Raw genomic sequence first — 12733 nt, forward strand, 5'->3', positions numbered from 1 at the left:
ATTACCATCTTACAGAACTAATGTTCTGTTGAGCGTAGGTCGGGGAATACCAAAATAATACTTTATTCTTCATCGTGTATTATCAGTACATTGGTAAGCAGTAAAGAGCTGGCTGTATGCTTGTAGTTTGTAAAACCAGCTGTGACAGTTGATCTGCATGCAAGGCAAGTACAAAGCAGATTTGGGGGGTCAGCGTTGTCTCTGGAGAACAAGGACAAGTTATTTGTTTTCCATCCCGAAGGGGCCATAAAAACAGTAACATATTTAATGAAGCCTCACCATGGACATATTACTCTCCATAAAACATTTTATTTAGCCTAACCTACAATTACTTAATGGAAAGTGAGTTTCACAAACAGCTAGTTCCTGGGCTCAAATGTTCATTAAGCGTCTCTTCTTTTGGACTGACTTTGCCAGGGAGAGTCATGCAAGATTAAAAAGCTAGAATATTAAAAATTCAGCCAGACACACCAGGGCTGCCCTGATGATAACAACCATGGTGTAGTGTTTCTGAATTCATATGGATTCCCATGTTCTCAGCAAAAGATACCCTGTCACTTCCCAGCACACTTTATTTAACAATGATTTGGATTCTCACGGGTATGCGGTGTTTCCTTTTTGCATAGACAGACCAGACCCTCGGTGAGTTGTATTTTTCTAAGGAATTTTGAATTGTAAGAGACATAAATGAATGAATATTTATTTACAGGAAAAAGAATTAATACTTACATTTTGTATAACATTAGAAAGTTTACAGAGAACTCTCCTCCTTCCTCAACTATTGCCTTCATTCTTACAAAAATCCTGTGAGAATGGCAGTATTATAGGTGCCACAAAAGTGGCCAAGGACTCTTGGAAGGCTGGCCAGAGCAGCCTTATAGAATTCAGCCTTAGTTGCTATTCATGTTGACCGTTAGCCTAAGTGACAGGCTCTCCTAGATTTGTTTTCTTGCAACATAAGAGAATTCTAGAAGGAAATCAAGGAAGATTTTTTCCCACATTTGCTCTGACTTTCCTCACACTTAATTATACACCAGTTTATCATTTAGACCAAGCCACAAGTTACCACTTCTTAACCCATTGCTTAGCCATAGTCCCTTCTTGGTTCATGAGAGGTGGTAAGATTCTGGGGTACGTGTGTGAGTGTATGTGCATGCAAAATATATAGAAGGTGGTAGAGGATGGAGTAGTCAGAATCCATGTTTAGACAGAGTCCTGTATTCCTTGATGAGGAATGTGGATTTTCTCTTACAGGAAGCTGGAGGTGTCTAGGATCTTGGATGCCTTGGGCAGGATAGAAGAGTCTGATAACACAGATGCCAGTGACGAGGCCAGAATAGAGTTCACATGATGAGGGTCTAGAAAATGGATATGGGTGAGGTGATGGAGCAGATTCCCAAGGTAGAACTGACTGGTCTGGATGATATATGTAAGGTTTCGAATATGAGTGGACTTCAGTGCTATTGTCAAAAAAATATGGGGGAGAGAACTGGGTTGGTAGGGTGGGGGTGGGGAAGAATCAAGAAGATAGGAGTCACTTTGGGACTTGATAAGTTTGAAATGAGATATTTAGAAAGCAGCTTGAAATATCAGTCCAAATTTCAGGGCAAGGAAAGAAAATCTGAGATTTAGATCTAGAGTTCAACAGTGGATAAAGCCCTGTGCATAGAGAAGGACATCCAGGAAGAGTGTGGTGTTCATCAGCCCACACAGCTCAGGTATGTTAGAGATGTCGTATGTTATCATTCATAAGTCAACTTCACTTCGTACTGAGCATCCCTTCATTTAGTCTGGAGGGAAGCTTAACTTCATTTATTTGAGTTTTCTTTCTTCTTAGGCAGTGCCAAGCAGCAGGATGCAGAGTGGATATCTGGTGCTTGGTCATCTTTCCAGGCAGGTTACTGCTAGGGCTGCCACCCTTCCTACCAGATCCCTTTTCCTCCTATGGCTATGCCATGTGATGCTGCCTGGGGTTTTGTCTGCCTAGCCTAAACTCCACCCTGTCCTTCCATTTGGAGTTTTGCTGTCAACATTATGGGAGAATGTGGGAGTGTGGCTGTTCTTGGACTCTCTGGTATTTCTCTTCATTCCTCTTCTACTTTTGCCTTAGGGATATTTTTTTCTAGGGCAGAGAAGAAAGGAAAGATGAAGCCCCCTCCATATTGCTTTTCACACTCTCTCCCATCTTTTCTCCAAACCACTGAGTTCCATTAAATGCTTAAACATGTTTTTTTGGGGAAAAAAAGCCAGAAGGACTTGCTGGTTATTTCTGGTTTTGGTCCTGATGCATGCCTTCTGGAAGTCATGGTGTATCAAGACTGCTACCAGTCTGAAATGGAGGAAGGAAACAAACAAATACAAAGAGAAAAAAACTCTTAATATCTGAAAATATCATCTAGCCACAGTGCTAAAGTACAAAGCGAAAACAGGCAGGCCTGTGGGCTCCAGAGTAAAGAGCCAAGAGAGAGCAGAAAGATGGCATCCAAGGGAGAAGCCAGAAAGCTTCTAGAGGATGCAACAAAACAGCATTTCCGAATGCCAAGTCAAGGTGCTGCCCCAGTTCTGATGATAGCTAGATATTCCAGAGGAGGGCAGGTAGATTCAGAGCCCAGGGTTTTAGAATGTGTTCGTGGCCCAGCCTGGCATTGGGAAGAGGCAAATCAGTTGGGTTGGGTTCCAATGGAGCCGCTTTCACCTTGTGCATCATTACGTCAGGCTGCTTACCATGTTATCCTGCTCTTCACTGTTTCTCTGATGGTTTCCTTCCCTGGACTGTAAGTTCTTTGAGGGCAGGGCAGTGCACTTCACATTCTTAAACCCGCAGCCCTTAGCACAATGTCTGACACATTGTAGATTCCTTATTTGTATTTAATGAGGGACTAAGAGCCAGAGTTTTCTAAGGGGGTCATCATTTTGTATGTCCAGCAATAGGACTGAAATAATCCAAGGGCTCAGAGTAACTTACCTCTAACATTGTGTTTGGCCAAAGCAGGACATCTGGGTTCTGTGCTGGTAGGCCTAGTAAACTGGTTTCCTTATTTCTATTGTCCTATTGACACCATTTGTAGCTGTTTGTTTAGGTCCAGTGGAAGGAAAGATAGAGTTTAGACATTTGCTATTTTTATGCCCTCATTTGTACCTTAATGTAAACCTTGGGGTCATAATATATTTAAGAAAAAATTTAAATTATGGATGCAAGTAAGAAACAAGTCAGTTCATCACTAATCTCTATACTCTGTGCACACGGCACTGAAAGATATAGGCATACAAAGAGAAAGGGTACAAATATATAGGTCTTTTTTGTTTTTTTTTTTTTTAAATCTCCTACTGTAGTAGAGGCGAATAAACAAGTAAAGAAATAGCTATAATTCAGAGCACCTGGGTGATTCAGTTGGTTAAGCGTCTGCTTTCAGCTCAGATCATGATCCTAGGGTCCTAGGATTGAACCCCGTTTCAGGCTCCCTGCTCAGCCGGGAGTCTGCTTCTCCCTCTGACTCCTCATGCTCTCTCTCTGTCTCAAATAAATTAATAAAATCTTAAAAAAAATAACTATAGTTCATGAAAAAATAAAACTGCAAGTGTTGAAAAAATAAGGAAATGGAAGAGAGGGAATTTTCCAATTCTCTTAGGTATCCCAAATAAAAGTTACTTCAATGAATCTTGCAAAGTAGAAAGACACTTAGTTTTTATAGTATACTAAGCTTTTGCAAAAAATAAGATCTTCAAAGCACAAAACAATAAAATGTAAAGGCAGGGTCTAGGTTATGCCAGTGGTTTCTTTCTCAGCAAAGAGGAAATGTGTAAGGAGGGTAGAGAAGATTATTGAAGAAGAGCCAGGACTCACTGTTTCCATTTATGTAAAAGTGTATGATTTTTGCCAAGGAATTACACACAGCAGACTGACTCCTTTTTTAGCTTCTAAACCCAAGTTGGAGAGGTACATGGTTTGGAACCATTTCAGCGTTGTTTGAAGTTGCTCAGGGACCCTTAGGTGAAAGGTGGTGTGTAAATCCAAATAAATACTCTTGTTATTTCATTATTGTTGTGATGAGTTATGTTGTCAGGAATAAAGGCTGTTGGAATCAGACTGGGAGCACGAAGGGGCTGTGTAGTCAACTAAAGATTGTATTTCACAGCTGTAAGTGCCCAAAAGAACTTCTGGCAGAAGATCATCAACTGTAAATTTATAGCCTGCACAGGCGTCCAAGCTTTGTTAAAAAAAAAAAAAAAAATCTCCTGAGAATATGTTATTTTAAATGTCTGGCTTCTATTAGACTCTTATTTATGTATTTTTAGTGTGCAGAGAGGTTGTAGAAGGGGCTAAAAAAGAAGGAGAGAATATCAAAAAACACTTTGAAGGACCTGTAAATTTTTCTGTTTGTTTTTTCCCCACAACAAGCCCATTTTCAGGTTCCTTATGAAACTAGCCATTTGATTTGAAGCATTAGTGAAGTCATACTTATTGAGTGCCAGCTTATTTATTGGGCTAGGACTGGTGCTTTGGGGGCTACAGAATAGATGTCTAAGGTTAATCCTTGCCTTTCTGGAATGTCAAGCTGGAGGCAAAGGATCAACATATGAAAAACAATAGAGAACCTTCCTTAAGGGGAGGCTGTCTATCACTGAATGATGGGTTGTGTGGTTGGGAGTATCTGGTTTGGAGAGGGCAGGTTAGAGGCTCACATGAGGTCTGAGAGGCCCTGCTGTTAGAGAAACAGAAATGATCCTTAAGGGGGAAAATTCCCCTTATGTGTTGTAACAATACAACCACCAGAGTAAGGGAAGAGACACAGAAATGCTGCTTTACCTCCCAGGAGGTAATGGGAGCTTCCTCCTTGGTACCTGAGGGTCAAGAGCATGCCTTGGCTTTGACTCCTCAAAGTGAGGATGTGTCCAGGGCCAAGGTCTGGCCACGGAGGAAAGCAGACACTAAAGCTGGGAGCTCATTTCTCCAGGGTCCCTTGTTCTTCATAAGCTGTGGAATTCAGATCACAGAGCCAGCAGCCTCTTACTTACCCCCAGTCACGACCCCTTTCTGAACTTAGTGGGGCTGTCTGAGGGGTGACAGCCCGTGAGTGGTGTCCTGAAAGTTTTTTTGTTGGGGGGATGTGGGCAGTTGCTTAGCTTTATGTTCTCCCAGATTGGTATTATTTGAGAGGTCTGCCCATGGCAAGAGCACTCCAAGCTGGTTAGGTAGAACTCTGTGCCAGAGCCAGATACCTAAGGTGGCACATTTGTACCTCATTCAGGAAGATTTTCTTTTTCTTTTTAAATTTATTTTTATTTTATTTTATTTTTTCAGCATTCCAAGATTCATTGTTTATGCACCACACCCAGTGTTCCATGCAATACGTGCCCTCCTTAATACCCACCGCCAGGCTCACCCAACCCCCAACCCCCCTCCCTTCCAAAACCCTCAATTTGTTTCTCAGAGTCCACAGTCCCTCATGGGGTTTGTTTCCCCCTCCAATTTCCCCCAATTCACTTTTCCTTTCCTTCTCCTAATGTTCCTTATGCTCCACAAGTAAATGAAACCATATGAAAATTAACTCTCTCTGCTTGACTTATTTCACTCAGCATAATCTCCTCCAGTCCCATCCATGTTGATACAAAAGTTGGGTATTCATCCTTTCTGATGGCTGTGTAATATTCCATTGTATATATGGACCATATCTTCTTTATCCATTTGTCTGTTGAAGGGCATCTTGGTTCTTTCCACAGTTTGGCAATTGTGGTCATTGCTGCTATGAGCATTGGGGTACATATGCCCTTCTTTTTGCTATATCTGTAAGATTTGCTTTTTCAGGGTACCACCCCAAAAGGGCAACAGGGCTATATAAACAGAAAGACACTGAACTTGCCAGTGGTCACTCTGTCTGAATGAGTCTGATGTGGGGCTTGATCCCAGGAATCTGTCTGCTCACACAGCCTATTGGGTGGCTGGAACATGCCCCAGTGGGATTTTGAGAGTCTTTAGGAGGTACCTGATGTATGCCCTCATGAGCAAGATAATTCGGCACTCAGTTTACACATTTCAGACTCCTGCCCTGCTCTGATATGTCCCTGAAGGCATGTCCATGTCTTTAAGCACCTCAGTCTTCCTCTGGATGCCGCTCCAGTGTGCTGGAGCTCTCCCGGTGCCCAGGTGGGGAAGGGACAAGGCCGGGGATTTCCCCACTTTCAGGACATATTCTGTCAGTGGGATTCCAAGACAGAGCTGTCTGGGCTGAGTGCCCCTACATAGTTCTTAGTGAATTAGTTCCTGTGTTTTTTGCTTATACAGTTGGCCTTGGAACAATGTGACTCTCCCAGAACTTAGCTACCCACTGCCTGCTATTGACTGAAAGCTTTACTGATAGCATAGTGAATTAGCACATTTTGTATATGTATTATATGCTGTGTTTTTACAACAGAATAAGCTAGAAAAAACAAAATGTTTTTAAGAAAACCATAACGAAGAGAAAATACATTTACAGTAGTGTATTTATTGCTAAACCTCCACGTGTAACTGTACAACCTGTGCAGTTCAAACCCATGTTGTCTAAGGGTCAGCTGCACTTCCCTTTTCCATAACTCTCAAGCAGGAGTTCAGTGGGGATTTGGGATGAGAGCAGTTTTAAGGGATAGCCTGTATACTGGGCGCAAGGTGGGCTGTCCTTGCATTCGGAGGACTAAGACTCTACTCCTGGGTCCAGTTGACTTTGTCTGAGTCTCTTTTCATTGGGCTGCCCTACTTAGGAGGCTCCTCACCCCCTTATCCACCTAGTTCACTGTCAGCCCCTTTGATTTTATTTATTTATTTATTTTTATTTTTAAAAAGATTTTATTTATTTGAGAGAGAGGAGAGAATAAGCACAAGCAGGTGGAGTGGGAGAGAGAGAGAAGCAGGCTTCCTGCTGAGCAGAGAGCCTGATACAGGGCTTGATCCCAGGACTCTGGGATCATGACTTGAGCCAAAGGCAGATGCTTAACTGATTGAGCCACCCAGGTGCCCCTAAGCAGTGAAGGACATAGCTGGGAGCTCACTTTTCTTTCTGAGAGAGAGAGAGAACCAGGGCTACCTTTATTTTTGAAAATTATTTATAAATTAATGTTTCAATTAAAGTAATATATGCATTAAGGTTTAAAATGAAAAAAAATGAAAAATAGTCATTTACTCTATTGCATTTAATCCTAAATCCTAGCCCCTAGAAGTGAAAACTGTCACCTAGTTAAATATGTTTATATCACACAATTTATGTGTGTGTGTAATTGCATTTATTTTATTTGCATTTAGAGAGGTATAATTGTCATATAACATTATGTTAGTTTCAGTTGTACAACGTAGTGATTCAGTATTTGTATACATTGTCAAGTGATTACCTGAATATGTCTAGTTACCAACTGTCACCATATGAAGTTACAAATTTTTTTTTTCCTTGTGATTAGAACTTTTAGGATTTACTCTTTGGTGACTTTCAAGAATGCATTACAATATTTTTGACTATAGTCACCATGCTGTATATTAACATCCTTGTGGCTATTTATTTTATAATTAGACATTCATACCTTTTTACCCCTTTCACTAATTTCACTCATCCCCTGACCCCCTCCCTTTTAACAACCAATAGTATCTAAAGATGTGCGGCTGTATCTCATTGTGGTTTTGATTTGCATTTTCCTGATGTTCGCTGATGTTGAGCATCTTTCCTTCCTTCCTCCCTCTTTTCCTTTCTTTTGTGCTGTGTATTATCTTAGTTAAGTATAAAGACTTAGGGGTACCTGGGTGGCTCAGTGGGTTAAAGCCTCTGCCTTCGGCTCAGGTTATGATCTCAGGGTCCTGGGATCGAGCCCCATGTCGAACTCTCTGCTCTGCAGGGAGCCTGCTTCCTCCCTGCCTCTCTGCCTACCTGTGATCTCTGTCTGTCAAATAAATAAATAAAATCTTTTTTTTTTTTTTAAAGTATAAAGACTGAACCATATCACCTAGAGACCATTTTACCCGTTGCTATATGGCCACCAATCTCTCTGTCTTCAACAGTGGGTGAGGCAGATACCCTTTCCATGGGGAAGAGAAATCCATGATTTGTTGCCTTTGCCAATAACAAACGTGTTGGAGATCTGGGTGGCAAGGCTATTGCCAGTGGCATCTTTCACATGAATTATATCAAAAGAACCAGGATGTCCCTTTCTTTTGGTGATCACACCAGTACTTCCCAGGTTAGCACCCTAATCACCATACACAGATTACCAGTATCAAACGTGATGAAATCAGTAATCTTACCATCTCCAAATCAGTCTGAATGGTGTCATTCACCTTAATAAAGGAATAGGGATAGTGGGCGGTGCAAGTATCATGGGTCGGGTGAGAGATTCCTTTTCTCCTAACAAAGATCATTCTTACTTTGCACAACTTGTTCTTGGCCTCCTCAGGTGTAATCTAATGAACAGCAAAGCAACCCTCGGTGACATGGATCAGATGGAAATTCTTCCCACTCTTGTCAATGCTGATGACATTCATAAAACCAGCAGGGTAGGTTGCATCAGTTCAGACCTTGCCGTCAGTCTTAATAAAAAACACAGCATACTGATCATCCTTACCTTATCTCCTGTTAGGGCATACTTAAGTCTGTTCCTTAGGAAAAAGAAGAGAGGGAGACATTCCCTCAGCTTATGGGGACCAATAGAGGGATGAGGGGCAAACACAGCAGTCAGTTTATCTGGCATCCAGTGCTTTGGAGCTGGTACATGTTTCAGATGCTTCTTGGGAACATGAGCCATGGCTGCACTAGGTATGAAAAAAGACTGTTGGGCATCTTTTCATGTGTTTGTTGGTCACTGTATGTCTTCTTTGAAAAAAATGTCTATCCATATCCTCTGCTCATTTTTAAATTAGATTGTTAATTTGCTCTTGAGTTATAGGAGTTCTTTATATATTTTGAATATTAATCCCTTATTGGATATGTTTTTTTCAAGTATTTTGTCTCTTTTGGTGTGTTGGCTTTTCATATTGTTGATGGTTTCCTTTGCTGTGCAGAAGTTTTTTAGTTTGATATAGTCTCATTTGTTCATTTTTGCTTTTATTGCCTTTGCTTTTGGAGTCAGATCCAAAAAATCATTGCCAAGACCATTGACCATGTGTTCTTTTAGGAGGATTTGGTTTCATGTCTGGCTTTAAAGTTTTCAGTTCACTTTGAGTTAATATATGCGTGTGGTCTAAGATAGTATTTCAATTTCATCCTCTTGCATGTGGCTGTTCAGCTTTCCCAACACCATTTATTAAAGACTGTCTTTTCCTCATTGTATACTCTTGCCTTGTTTGTTATAGTTATTTGGTCATACGTGTTTATTTCTGGGCTTTCTGTTCTATTCAATTAATCTATGTGCCTGTTTTCATGCCTGTACAATACTGCTTTAATTGCTAAAGCTTTGTAGTATAGTTTGAAATCAGGAAGGGTGGAATTGTTGAATCACTGTATCATACACCTGAAACTAATATAGCACTGTATGTTAACTAACTGGAATTAAAATAAAAAGTTAAAAGGCCAAAAAAATCAGGGAGCATGATGCCTCCAGCTTTGCATTTCTTTCTCAAGGTTGCTTTGGCTGTTCAGGATCTTTTGTGGTTCCATAGAAATTTCAGGATTATTTGTTCTATTTCTATGAAAAATATCATTGGAATTTTGTTAGAGATTGTATTGACTTTGTCCGTTGTTTTGAGTAGGATGAACATTTTAACATTTTAATTCTTCTAATCTATGAGCATAGAATATCTTTCCATTTCTTTGTGCCTCCTTCAGTTTCTTTCCTCCATGTCTTAAAGTTTTCAGTGTATAGATCTTTTACCTTTGGTTAAATTTGTTCCTAGATATTTTATTTTTTTCTGATGCAGCTGTAACTGTGATTGTTTTCCTAATTTCTCTTCATGATAGTTCATTGTTAGTATATAAGAAATGCAACAAATTTCTGTATATTGATTTTGTATCCTGTAACTTTACTGAATAGTTGAATTAGTTTTAACAGTTTTTGGCTGGAGTATTTGCACTTTTACTTCTTGCTTTCCAATTTGGATCCCTTTTATTTTTTTTTTTCTTGACTAAATTACTCTGGTTAGGACTTCCAATACTATGTTAAATAAAAATGGCAAAAATGGGCATCTTATCTTGTTTCTGATCTTAGAAGAAAAGTTTTCAGTTTTTCATGTTGAGTATGATGCTGAAAACAAGTTGTGGTTTATCATAAATGACTTTTTAAAAATTATTTTATTTTTTATAAACATATAATGTATTTTTATCCCCAGGGTACAGGTCTGTGAATCACCAGGTTTACACACTTCACAGCACTCACCATAGCGCATACCCTCCCCAATGGCCATAACCCCACCCCCCTCTCTGAAAGCCCTCCCCCCAACAACCCTCAGTTTGTTTTGTGAGATTAAGAGTCATTATGGTTTGTCTCCCTCCCAATCCCATCTTGTTTCATTTATTCTTCTCCTACCCACTTAACTCCCCTTTGTTGCATCTCCACTTCCTCCTATCAGGGAGATGATATGATAGTTGTCTTTCTCCGATTGACTTATTTTACTAAGCATGAACCCTCTAGTTCCATCCACGTTATCGCAAATGGCAAGATTTCATTTCTTTTTATGGCTGCATAGTATTCCATTGTGTACATATACCACATCTTCTTGATCCATTCATCTGTGGATGGACATCTAGTTCTTTCCATAGTTTGGCTATTGTAGACATTGCTGCTATAAATATTCAGCTGCACGTGCCTCTTCGGATCACTACATTTGTATCTTTAGGGTAAATACCCAGTAGTGCAATTGCTGGGTCATAGGGTAGTTCTATTTTCAACATTTTGAGGAACCTCCATGCTGTTTTCCATAGTGGTTGCACCAGCTTGCATTCCCACCAACAGTGTAGGAGGGTTCCCCTTTCTCCACATCCTCGCCAGCATCTTTCATTTCCTGACTTGTTGATTTTAGCCATTCTGACTGGTGTGAGGTGATATCTCATTGTGGTTTTGATTTGTATTTCCCTGATGCCGAGTGATGTGGAATACTTTTTCATGTGTCTGTTGGCCATCTGGATGTCTTCTTTGCAGAAATGTCCATTTCTTGATTGGATTATTTGTTCTTTGGGTGTTGAGTTTGCTAAGCTCTTTATAAATTTTGGACACTAGCCCTTTATCTGATATGTCATTTGCAAATATCTTCTCCCATTCTGTCAGCTGTCTTTGGTTTTGTTAACTGTTTCCTTTGCTGTGCAAAAGCTTTTGATCTTGATGAAATCCCAATAGTTCATTTTTGCTCTTGCTTCCCTTGCCTTTGGCGACGTTCCTAGGAAGACGTTGCTGCAGCTGAGGTCGAAGAGGTTGCTGCCTGTGTTCTCCTCAAGGATTTTGATGGATTCCTTTCGCACATTGAGGTCCTTCATCCATTTTGAGTCTATTTTCATGTGTGGTGTAAGGAAATGGTTCAATTTCATTTTTCTGCATGTGGCTGTTCAATTTTCCCAACACCATTTATTGAAGAGGCTATCTTTTTCCCATTGGACATTTTTTCCTGCTTTGTCGAAGATTAGTTGACCATAGAGTTGAGGGTCTATTTCTGGGCTCTCTATTCTGTTCCATTGATCTATGTGTCTGTTTTTGTGCCAGTACCATGCTGTCTTGATGATGACAGCTTTGTAATAGAGCTTGAAGTCTGGAATTGTGATGCCACCAACTTTGGCTTTCTTTTTCAATATTCCTCTGGCTATTCGAGGTCTTTTCTGGTTCCATATAAATTTTAGGATTATTTGTTCCATTTCTTTGAAAAAAAATGTATGGCATTTCGAGAGGAATTGCATTAAATGTGTAGATTGCTTTAGGTAGCATAGACATTTTCACAATATTTATTCTTCCAATCCAGGAGCATGGAACATTTTTCCATTTCTTTGTGTCTTCCTCAATTTCTTTCATGAGTACTTTATAGTTTTCTGGGTATAGATTCTTAGCCTTTTTAGTTAGGTTTATTCCTAGGTATCTTATAGTTTTGGGTGCAATTGTAAATGGGATGGACTCCTTAATTTCTTTTTCTTCTGTCTTGTTGTTGGTGTAGAGAAATGCAACTGATTTCTGTGCATTGATTTTATATCCTGACGCTTTACTGAATTCCTGTACAAGTTCTAGTAGTTTTGGAGTGGAGTCGTTTGGGTTTTCCACATATAGTATCATATCACCTGTGAAGAGTGATAGTTTGACTTCTTCTTTGCTGATTTGGATGCCTTTAATTTCCTTTTGCTGTCTGATTGCTGAGGCTAGGACTTCTAGTACTATGTTGAATAGCAGTGGTGATAATGGACATCCCTGCCGTGTTCCTGATCTTAGCGGAAAAGCTTTCAGTTTTCCTCCACTGAGAATGTTATTTGCGGTGGGTTTTTCATAGATGGCTTTGATAAAATTGAGGTATGTGCCCTCTATCCCTACACTTTGAAGAGTTTTGATCAGGAAGGGATGCTGTACTTTGTCAAACGCTTTTTCAGCATCTATTGAGAGTATCATATGGTTCTTTTTCTTTCTTTTATTAATGTGTTGTATCACATTGATTGGTTTGCGGATGTGGAACCAACCTTGCAGCCCTGGAATAAATCCCACTTGGTTGTGGTGAATAATCCTTTTAATGTACTGTTGAATCCTATTGGCTAGTATTTTGGTGAGAATTTTCACATCTGTGTTCATCAAGGATATTGGTCTGTAGTTCTCTTTT

The 12733-nt window shown here is 40.0% G+C and overlaps 1 pseudogene; it reads right to left on the reverse strand.

The window, feature by feature from the left end:
* Positions 1-8013: 8013 nt before the first annotated feature.
* Positions 8014-8760, reverse strand: LOC132018694 (small ribosomal subunit protein eS4, X isoform-like; annotated as a pseudogene).
* Positions 8761-12733: the final 3973 nt, after the last annotated feature.

The sequence above is a fragment of the Mustela nigripes genome, chromosome 5 (genome assembly GCF_022355385.1).
Source record: "Mustela nigripes isolate SB6536 chromosome 5, MUSNIG.SB6536, whole genome shotgun sequence".
Taxonomy (NCBI): Eukaryota; Metazoa; Chordata; class Mammalia; order Carnivora; family Mustelidae; genus Mustela; species Mustela nigripes.